Below are 10,580 nucleotides of genomic sequence, written 5' to 3'. Positions count from 1 at the left end.
ATGTGCGAAGACAGATTAACACGCTGAGTGAAAGACGAACGGAGCTCAGCAACAGAATGCAGCGGCGTGCTAACCATTTGGCCGCCTATCCCGCTAAGGTAAGCACACACAGGTGCGCCCCACACCCACAAAAAAATACTGCCACAATCCCATGGTCAGCAGAACTTGTCGCCTCCACTGCAGCTGGACTTCAGATGGTTCAGGACAGATTAGGATCTGGTTTATATGCTTCTTGAGTCCCTGACAGGTAAACAAGGCTGGAGCCAATGGAAACAAAGAGGTGCTATCAGATTTTACTCCAGAACAAAAAAACTGGCAGCACTCTGGTGTCCACTGGACATTTTTGTCAACACCACCCCCCCCAACATGATCCACTGATTATTACAAAATCAACCTTTCAATTCAGCAAAAGACCGACAAGGGTCAATCCAAATATTATCATAAATCAAATAACATTTGGCTCTCAGAACTGTGTAATCAATCATTTCGGTGGGAAGAGAATAATGGTTTATGTAGCGTTTGCAAGACAATGAAAGCAGCTGTCACCATCTGCAACATCAGTGATCCCCGTGTCACCACAAGACCAACAGGGTACAAGAATATGTGTTATCACTGTTCAAACAACCAAAAGCTAAATGGATAACCGACTAAATATTATCTCAGTTTATCCCTCCTGACAATAACAAACAGCCCGATGCTATTTACCAGGCTAAGAACGCCACAAAACAGTTACAATTCAGTGTTTTTACAAGAGGCCTCAATGTTACTCACCACTGGTACCAGGAACCACAGGACACCTTCATTAGTCCACGTCCTTATTATGCAATAATAAATTATTGCTTTTATCAATGTCAAACAGGTGGTCTATTTTTTCTTTTGCAAAACTGCAGTTAATAATGGCTAAAACAATAAACCCTGTCCTCGGTCCCAAGGGTTTATTTACCTACTCTACGGCAAATATGTGCGGAGTATTAATGAGGTGTCGGAGTATCGGGTTCGTGGAGCCGTAGACGAGGCCGAAGGCGCTCAAATAAAATCAACACTGTTTTCCTCCGAAGATGTTCAGAGCTATTGTGACGCAGCTGTGGATTCTGATGCAACGGCACCAGAGCAGAGTGCAAGCCTCTTCCCCACGTTTCATTGGCTTACCACAATAACCACGACAGAGACAGACCATCTAAGCTTACTCCAAATACAACAGAAGGTTTTTTTTGCCTACTCTCACCACTGAACATGTATAATTTTAAGTTAATCAAAATAATGTCAATAATAACAATTGCGAACAAGTTGGAGGAGTGTTCTGCATCGATGTGTGTCTCTTGGCAAGAATATCAGCTCATTAACCAGTGAGTTAATGTTCCCAGGCCAAGATGCAGTACCAAATAATCACAAATGCCAAAATCCACATTGTATTTGTTTTATTCTTTCCTACGAACCGTGAAATATCTTCACCGAGGCTCAGACGAAGCATAGACGGAGCGTATTTCGCCATCTTGCTGACTCAGCGGGTGCTCTGCTATTACAGAGTAAATATTTAGGCGGAATAATGCTCTCAGATCAAATCAAAACCTCTATTTCTTCATCCTTATGAAGCCACATTGGCTGTTTTCTCATTTGCTGGTAACAGAGACACACTCACGCACGCGTAAACACACGTGCGCACCTTGAGCCTCATCCCCCCACCTGTGCACCCTGTCTGTGGCCCTTGAAATAAAGGTGCTGATGAGCAGCCGCTATCAGCAGATGCCATCTTGGTCTTGTCATCGGTGGCCTGCATGGTCACAGAAAAGAGGCCGGTTGGCTTCGCCTTTCAAAGGCACCTCACCAGTCACTGCGTCCCCTCAAATTCCTTTGCTCTCCGGCTCTTTAAGCTACATTTATTACTTGCACTTGGATAATATCCTGATCTGATCGGACCCCCACCCTTTAGGGGTCAAATTGCAGTAACTCCCCCAAATCACTACCAGTTTTTGGAACGAGTAGAAGTGTTGAAAACTTGGCTGCCCCGCCAGGGGTGGAATTTTTGCCCCAGGAAAAATGGCCTATGTTTATCAGCTCTCTCATTGTTGTGTTTCTAATATAATAACATTTTAAATGCATTAATAAATTAGCCTCACTGTGTTTTTGCAGCATCGGTCCACCTGGTTCCTGCACCTGAATCGATATGTTCCTATGCATTACGAGTCTGAAAGGTGTGTCTGCATCTGGCACAACCCGAGTACACGTGTGTGCGCATGTGTCCTTGTGGTCAGCATGAGGGAATCAAGCTGGGACTGCCAGTGTCAACACAGCAGCCGTACATGTCAAACACATTTACCTGTATGACTTTACAGGAAGTCGAGGTTTTCAGGAGGCACCGCGGTACCTGTTTCCTCCACAAACATCTGAGGAAAAATAAACAGCGGACATTTTTCCCTGCTGGTCTCTGTGACGTCAAACGGGGCCTCCGTTCCGGTTTGTACCCATCCGCAATAAATTTTCTCTAAGCTGTTGGAGGGAAATTCTTGAAGCAACTTTCCCAAGCCAGCCTTGTTTAGATTAAGTAAATAAAGTTATATTTCACAGAAACTCAAGTGATTTATGTTGCTTTTTTCTTATATTTTTTATTGATATCACATTGAGGCATGATGATATAAAGGAAGAAAGACTTGACCTCCGATCTCTGAAGGAAACACGAGTTAACACGGCGGTCACGACCACAGATCTGCAGCTTCCTCTCATCGCCCTGCCTTCATCCAGTTCACATCGGGCAGCCTCGCCACACACGAGCGTGACTGCCTGACTCAGAAATTAATCTTATTTCCTTCTATAGCCTCCAGATGCAGCTTTTCTTTAAGATCCTATGCTCTAATCTTGCACTGCCCTCGAGAAGAATCAACTGTGGGAACTCAAACCTGCACACCAATAGAAATAGGTACCCTGGAATTTGACTCAGACTGGGATTGTTCCAATAAGCCCCGCCCATTTCCCTGTCATCTAGTGTATTGCAAGTTTCTGTTGGGACCTATATGATTCAGTTTAGGAGATCATCCTTGTTGTTTAACTAAGACAAAACATTTTTGGAAAAATGTATCTTGCGCGTCGATTTGAAGCTTCACCTTTGGTTATGAGACCTACTTTTTTCAGCTGCATCTTCGGAGGTTGTTCTCAGGCCATGTAGAGCCCCACAGGCTAATCAAATACGTGTAAAAGATATAAAAGCACGCTTCCTGCTGATTTACTGCCCTGCGGGAACTCTTTGGGTGGTTGGCCGCCCGTCCTGGTGACTGCAGATGGACGGGCAAATTGAATAGGAAGAAAAAGATACACACCAAAGTGAAATGCATATGCTGAAATATTGCAGCTGTAATGTGTCAGTAACGCTCGTTATATAACTTAAAGTGCATGTTAGGGATGGCCTGGGGGGAGCTGATTAAAGCCAATTAAAGGTGGTGGGTAATTAAATGCACTCAAAAACCACTGGACCTTTACTGCTGCCACCGCTTGACAAAGTGTAGCCCACCCCTGAAGACTAGCATGTTAGCGAAACATTAAACTTTATTTGCTTATGGAGAAAAAGCTGCTGGAGACATCTGAGATTTCTGCGATAAATACAATGAACTGATATGTGCATCGTGCAGGCATGCTTGGCATGAGAAAAAGGCCATTTGGACCATCATCAGGGGGATGATAAAATAGCAAAAATAAAAATTCTCAGAATTGTCATTAGTTACTGAAAAAGAAACCAATTTTGGAAACAACAGCCCAAAGGAAATATGTGTTAGGTGCAGTAGTACTAGCGCTGTGGTCTCCAAAGGTGATGAGAAGAACCATCCTTGGAATCCCGTCCTGTGTGTCTCCAAAGAAATATTCACCCCCCCAAAAGAAGTACACACACATACACACACAAACACACATGAACACTGTGTCTCCATGTTGATCAGCCCCCTGCTGCGTAGTCTTCATTACCCTTTAGCCCTCCTGAGGGCCACCAGAAGGAGGGGCAGAGAGCTCAATTGCCTCTTCTATACAGATCCCTGGGGTTCTCCTGGAATTCACACCCGCGGCCCTGAGAATGGACGGGAGCCACACTCGTCCACTCATCCATTGTCGAGGAGAAAGAGGAGGAGGGGAGGTGATCTCCACACACATGATGAGAAGGTTCTCTCTTCCTCTCTCTTTCTGCAACAGTTTTCTATAATCATAGCCACAACAGGAGCATTCGCACCCCAGCATTCATCAGTTTCATTCACCCAAGAGGCCACATAGGACTGATGACAACCTCCATGAGCGTAGACGGGGAGTCCTCTGTAAAGTCTACTGGAAAGTAATTCAAATTGTTCTAGATTACATTCATTAGCCGCCACTCACGTTCTGTGTCCGTGTGAGACCCATAAAAAAGCACTTTCCTTGTAATTGAGGATGGTACTATGCCCTCCCCTACTGTTAAAAACAAACTGAGCACTCAGACAGAATGAGAGAGAGAGAGATAGAGAGAAAGAGAGAGAGAGATCTCCCACCACCTGAGGCCTGTGGTGTGTGTGTGTGTGTTTGTGTGTGTGTGTGTGTGTGTGCGTGTGCGTGTGTGTGTGTGTGTGCTGGCCCACTAACCATGGATAAACATAGTAAATGGTTTTGACTGTAAAAGCTTAAGTTCGAGTGCCCTTTCTCACGAGGAGGGGAGCGACCGAGTCAACCGAGCCAGACTCAGATGAGCTCTATGAAATTAAGATTCGGCGGTGGGTGCATCAAAAACGCTCACTCGCGAAGGCTGACATCATTCCCAGAAGCCCTGGGTGGGCTTGTCCTTTTCCAAGCTCAGCATTACCTTTGAAGGTTCTCACTCCTCCGAACTTATGCGAGGGCTCTGCGCAGTTAGCACGGATTTCTGAATGACTTTGCTGCGGCTTAATGCTCTTGACACCTGTGTTTAATTCCTCTTACGTGAGAGCTGCCCATTCAGGTCTATTTAATGCTTGGTGAAGCCAGCTCATTGGGTAATGTTTATACCAACATGGTGGAACATGGGGCCCCATTGTGCTTGCTCTTGGCCCTAAAGCTTGTGAACTGAGTTATACCACCGGCTGGGCCGGAGTGTCCCATTAGCTTAATGGCCATCTAGAATTTCACAGGGGATGCATTGCTGTTATGGCTGAGAGCTTTGTGTTTCCTTTTTTATGGCTCCTTCAGATTCACAACACCCAGGAATAGGGGTCGGAGAAGAGAGGAGGAGGAGGAGGAGGAGGAGGAGAAAGAGGGGGAGAAAACCAAAGAAAACAAACAGAGAGGCAACGTTACACCCACCCAGGCTCTGCTGGTGGAGGGAGGAAGAGATAAGTAAAAAGAGAAAGTAATTGACCAAAGTGAAGCAACACAAGGAGTGAATCATATAGAACCTGCTCTAATACTACAGCAGCGAGGCCTCTGCTCAAGGGTACTGACTTACTGAGGACCTGATTCTGATAGCTTTGATCTTTGACCTCAGCGATGGTGAAGAGGCAAAATGAACAAAAGGTCAAGTCCCACTGAATGTGACGTCCAGCTGTTCGTTAAATAATAAAAAGCAATATTATATATTCAAATCGATACCATCTGATCACATCCTCAAAAACTGATTACAGGTCAAATTCCTCATTTTTCCTTTAAATTGGAGATATATAAACCTGGTTCGGAACCAAAAAAGAGTGCAGTGTCGAGCCAAGAAACTTAGAATAATAAACATGTATCGAAACGATTGCACAGTATATCAAATATCTTAAACATTCCTCCATTCTCATTATTTATCAATAGCCCTGATTTATGCTCTAACTTAGCCAGATGAAATGTGCAATCGATAACAGAAACCTCGGTGGAAGGTTGATTAAGCAATAGCTCCAGTGTAAACTAACCTTTCTTTGTCGTCATTACCACTCGCGTGCAAAATACTCAAACAAGAACGCAGGGATTTGGATCGGAGATCATGCGATCCAGTCCAAAACCTGTTATCTACTGTCAACAGCCACATTGTGTTTCCAGGAATATGGCAAATGAATGGAGATAAATGTACTTTAATTTTAGGGTCAGGTGAAGGGTCAACGGCAATGCAACTTCTTTTTTGAGCGCAAAGACCAAATGGCTTTTTCTTTAAACCGTGTTTTCCGCATTGCTGAGAGGCGTTATCGCAAGCTAATGACTACTGTAGTTAGCTACAAACCTGTCTTCTTTTATGAAAAAATCACTGAATGAATGAATTCATTTGCTTTTAATAAGACGAAACAATAGATATTTTGCGGTAAAAGGAGCAGCTGTTGCAGGTTTTCTTTAGAGTTCGTTGTTTTGCAGCTTCAAGCAGCATTTAAACAAGCTAACCAGCGGCCGGTGTTTCAAAAATCCATTTCCTCAGGTTTCTCAAATACAATTCCGGCTCCGTCATTCCAACAGAACTGTATTACAGCTGACATGATGGCACACTGGAGCATGAATTGCAAACTTGTGTGTTCCTACTTGACCACATGTTGAATTCATTTTCCATCCCTGCTCGGGGAGGTTGTTAGAGGGAGGACAGACGATCCGTGATGGCAACCTCAAACCAAGTAGACTCCACTAAACGTATCTGCGGTCGCAGCAGCCAACTGAACACAAATGGAAGAAAATCACAACAGGAATAGTGAATCTCTTTGATTACTTTAACTCTTTAAGTCAAGTTTCCTGGTTCAACTGTGTTTCGCGTTTCGGAGTTTGAGCACTCTGATGTCACAAAATGGCTTTTTTTTTCACGGCTTGGTTGGCCTCGGTTAAAAGTTAAAAACAGATATGACGGTGTATAAAAACAATCTTTTTCTTCCAAGTCATTTTTGAAATATTTACATCTGCGGGTTTGGAGCCATTTTACCATTGTAAACGGCGGGCTTTGATACAGGCGACGTGGGGCGCAATGTGGTTATTGAACTTTATAGTTTTATAGCATCTGCTTGTCATTGGGACCATGTGACTGTGATTTATGACTCTGACTCGACGTGGAGTCATAAATGAGTTAAGATGTGACATCAGGGAACCACATACGACCCAGTTATATCCTTCGCGTAAGACCACAGTGGGACACGTGAAAACTCATTAGCATGACGTAAATCTTCTGATGCGATTTAGAATAAGACACAGTGATAAATGTTTGTGCCGCCATGACATCATGACTGCAGAGGGAATATTGTTAAAGGGAGATAGATGTTACTAAAGTTAGACGTGTCAGTTGTGTTTTGTCAATTTTGCCCTCTGACTCACGCGGAGCAAAATATTAGGCCGCGAGCCATCGGTTGATGCTATTACACCGCAGCCATAATCGAATACGTACAGAGCTGATGCACCTCTCTCACGACACAGGAGAAAAGGTAACAGCCGGAGGGGTTTCTTCTGGCTTTACAAACAACAGAATTTAGTTTCAGAACATGCACCAATGCTGAATTTTCTTGGTTTTCTCAAATATTGAGGTTTTTCATTTTAGATGACTGTCAAAGTAAAACTTATATGCTAAATGTAAGCATGACAGAGCTAATGTTGCATATGGAATATGGTATAATGTAAGATTTATACATAGAAAAAGAGACATAGAGGAAGCTGAAGGGTGCAATTTTAGTGCATTTAAACCTCCATTTTTCTCACCAGACTCATCAGTTCTTTGACACGCTCTGTTTTACGCATTAAATAACCTTGACTGTAGGAATAATCATTTTTTTAAAAAAATTGGGATTTAGACCATAAGTAGCTCAGTTTCACATACTGTATCCAATACAAATTGATTCAGTCTTGGGGACCACCACAAGACAGAAACATATCCTCGCGATCAATAAATAACATCAGCGGTTTGTCATTTGATAGAGGCCTTGACTGTTGAGGCCGAGGATACAAAAACAGTTGGACATATTTTGTAAAAATATGCCTCTAGGGCCAGTAATTCAGCCCAAAATTTAGAAAACATTTAGATTTATGCTCATATACAGTACGCACCGGTTCCGCTGTTGTTCCCGAAAATCAAACTTTTCTTTAGACAGTCTGGATTCAATTATAAAACCCACGCGTGTGGGTTGTCTCATAACTGGAGAAAGTGTGATGTTGCTCTGCGTTTACCTCTGCAACGCTGGAAACTGTGGGTGTGACAAATCTCTTTGCACCCTGGTGGAGGTGCGAGGCACCGTTCCAGGGAGCGAATGGCCATTGGTGTCTGTGCATCATCGGTCAGAACTAAGTGAAGATGAGCTCAGTGTCATAAATAACCATTTATCTCCCACCAACTGTAAGTGGCAGAGCAGCCAGGGCAGCGGTATCAGCCGGGCACTCTTGACCCTGCATGACTGCGCTCAATTGCTGGTTCCTCCGGTCAACAGCAAGCGACGTTTGGAGCCGCTCTCACCGGAGGAGACGCGGCAGGGAGAACCGTGCATCAGCCAGTATGAAGGATAATCATTTTTGGCATTTATAATTCCAAAATGAATAAAGGAAGGAGTGGGTCCGGTTATCTAAACATGCTGTCTTTTCTTTGAACCCTTATTTCCTTTCAGCTCTCTAACTGGACACTTCGCCATCAGAAAGCTGTGCTAATCTTTTTGACCTGCCACATACTCCACGAGCCCTTCCGCCTGCTCAAGTATGGCCTCTAATACAGTGTGTCTGTGTGTGTGTGTGTGTGTGTGTGTGTGTGTGTGTGTGTGTGTGTATACTGTAGTTGTAGAGGCCTTTATGCCTTTAAGGGTCACTGAGCACTTGTAGCGGAAGAGAGCAGACAACACATGAGCAAACAAAGAAATGAACTCTAATTGATAAAGATAAACAGCAAAAACTTCAGTATGTCATCCTTTAATTTTGAGGTAGTTGTGTTAAAATGACTAAAACATTGGTTTTACAGAAACAATTACTTCATATGCTTGCTTAAGTTTGGAACAAACACCCCAGTAAGCTTACAGGACCAGCAAGCAAAAGGCTAAAAGCTACTAAATCTGTTATGATATCAGGTCCAACAGAGAAAAGGGATCAAGGAAAAGAGAAGCAGTTGGAGAAAACCATTTGAGCTAAGTATTGTGTGCATGTGTGTGTGTGTGTGTGTGTGTGTGTGTGTGTGTGTGTGTGTTTAAGGGCCAGTCCATCTTTGTGATTTATGAGCTGACAGCAAACCCTATCTCTAACGGACTTTTACACTTTGTCACCAGTGATGAACGAGCGGGTCACACACTTTCACCCCTAAATGAGCTTAATCTCCCTCCCTCCTGCAGAACTCACACATCCTGGGTCTTTTGCATCCGCGTGTAAACACAAACAACCCATCCGCAGCCATGTCTCCAATATAAACAGGAAAACACATAGGAGAAAACACCAAGACACAAACCCTTTCTTCAGTTTCACACACGCTCCTCACTCATTACCCAGAACCCTCTTATCCCCTAAAGTCACCGTCCACCGACAGGCGCCGCTCTCTCTGACACGTCATCTGGGGTCAGAGGCCAGCTCAGTAGTGTGAAGGGCGGGGAGGTGTTGAGGGCCTCGTGGTGCGGGTTGGGGGATCAGATTGAGGAGTGTAGTCATATTCCTTTTGGTTCCTCCTGGAGCAAAGGGCCTGAGGGACTGAAAAGGGGGCACATTGTTGAAGAATACTTGTGATAATGATGTTATTTGGGTACTCGTGAGGCCTGCTCCGCAGCTGTTGACAGTAATGATGTAGTGTGTGTGTGTGTGTGTGTGTGTGTGTGTGTGTGTGTGTAATTAATGATTCTCCGAGCTTTCCTACATACCAGCTGCTGAGTGAGGCAGGAAGTGGATGATTGATGGGAATTATTGATACCTTTCTCTGTCCCCCAACCGCCCCCCCCCCCCCCCCCCCCCCCCCCACACACACACACACATGTAACAGTACCATTCTGAACCTCGATAGGTCTTGCGGGTGTGTTTCTTTTACTCCACCTATTACGTGAATGAACTCATCAGTCACTGGTGAAGGAATGCCAATACCCCACCAGCCTTTAACTTTCCGTCTCCCATATGCTCGTGTTTTCTCCATATTAATCGCTTCTGGGGTTTTCTAATAACTTTTTTGCATCACATCCATGACAAATACCAGAAATGAGGCAGGTGCATGGATTAAAATGATGAATCGGACGGATGATTTTGATATCATAAATCAAAGTGTCTCACTCTGGTCCTCTTACTGGTACCAAGTACCCTAAATGTGGTGCATTTACTTCCATCACAGTCCCCTTGGTTTCATTCATGCATAATTGCCTTCGGGCCAGCTAATTAAAGATTTATATGTGAGTGTATATTAATGAATAGGAATTTTCTAAACTATTTACTGTTCTTTTTTTCATTTGGACCATGCTCTTTATCAGACTGTCTGTCTCTGAACAGCACGAGATAAAGGATGTCAGCCAGTCTCCATTTTCGGCCAGTGTAATGACTGTAATGGACTGCTCTTCATCAAGCAGTCACGACTACATTCAGAAGACTCATCTGGAGCTGCCAAAAATGCTTCGCAGGCCAAGGAATCCTTTATGATCCTGAACATGTTTTTGTAACAGAGACCCTGCAACAGCGACTCCATCGATGAAGTGCGTATTTAACGGGCTGTTGAGCTCAGTGCA

This window comes from Takifugu flavidus, chromosome 10, assembly GCF_003711565.1.
Source record: "Takifugu flavidus isolate HTHZ2018 chromosome 10, ASM371156v2, whole genome shotgun sequence".
In the NCBI taxonomy this organism is placed as follows: domain Eukaryota; kingdom Metazoa; phylum Chordata; class Actinopteri; order Tetraodontiformes; family Tetraodontidae; genus Takifugu; species Takifugu flavidus.
Note: the sequence above shows the minus strand (reverse complement) of the source record.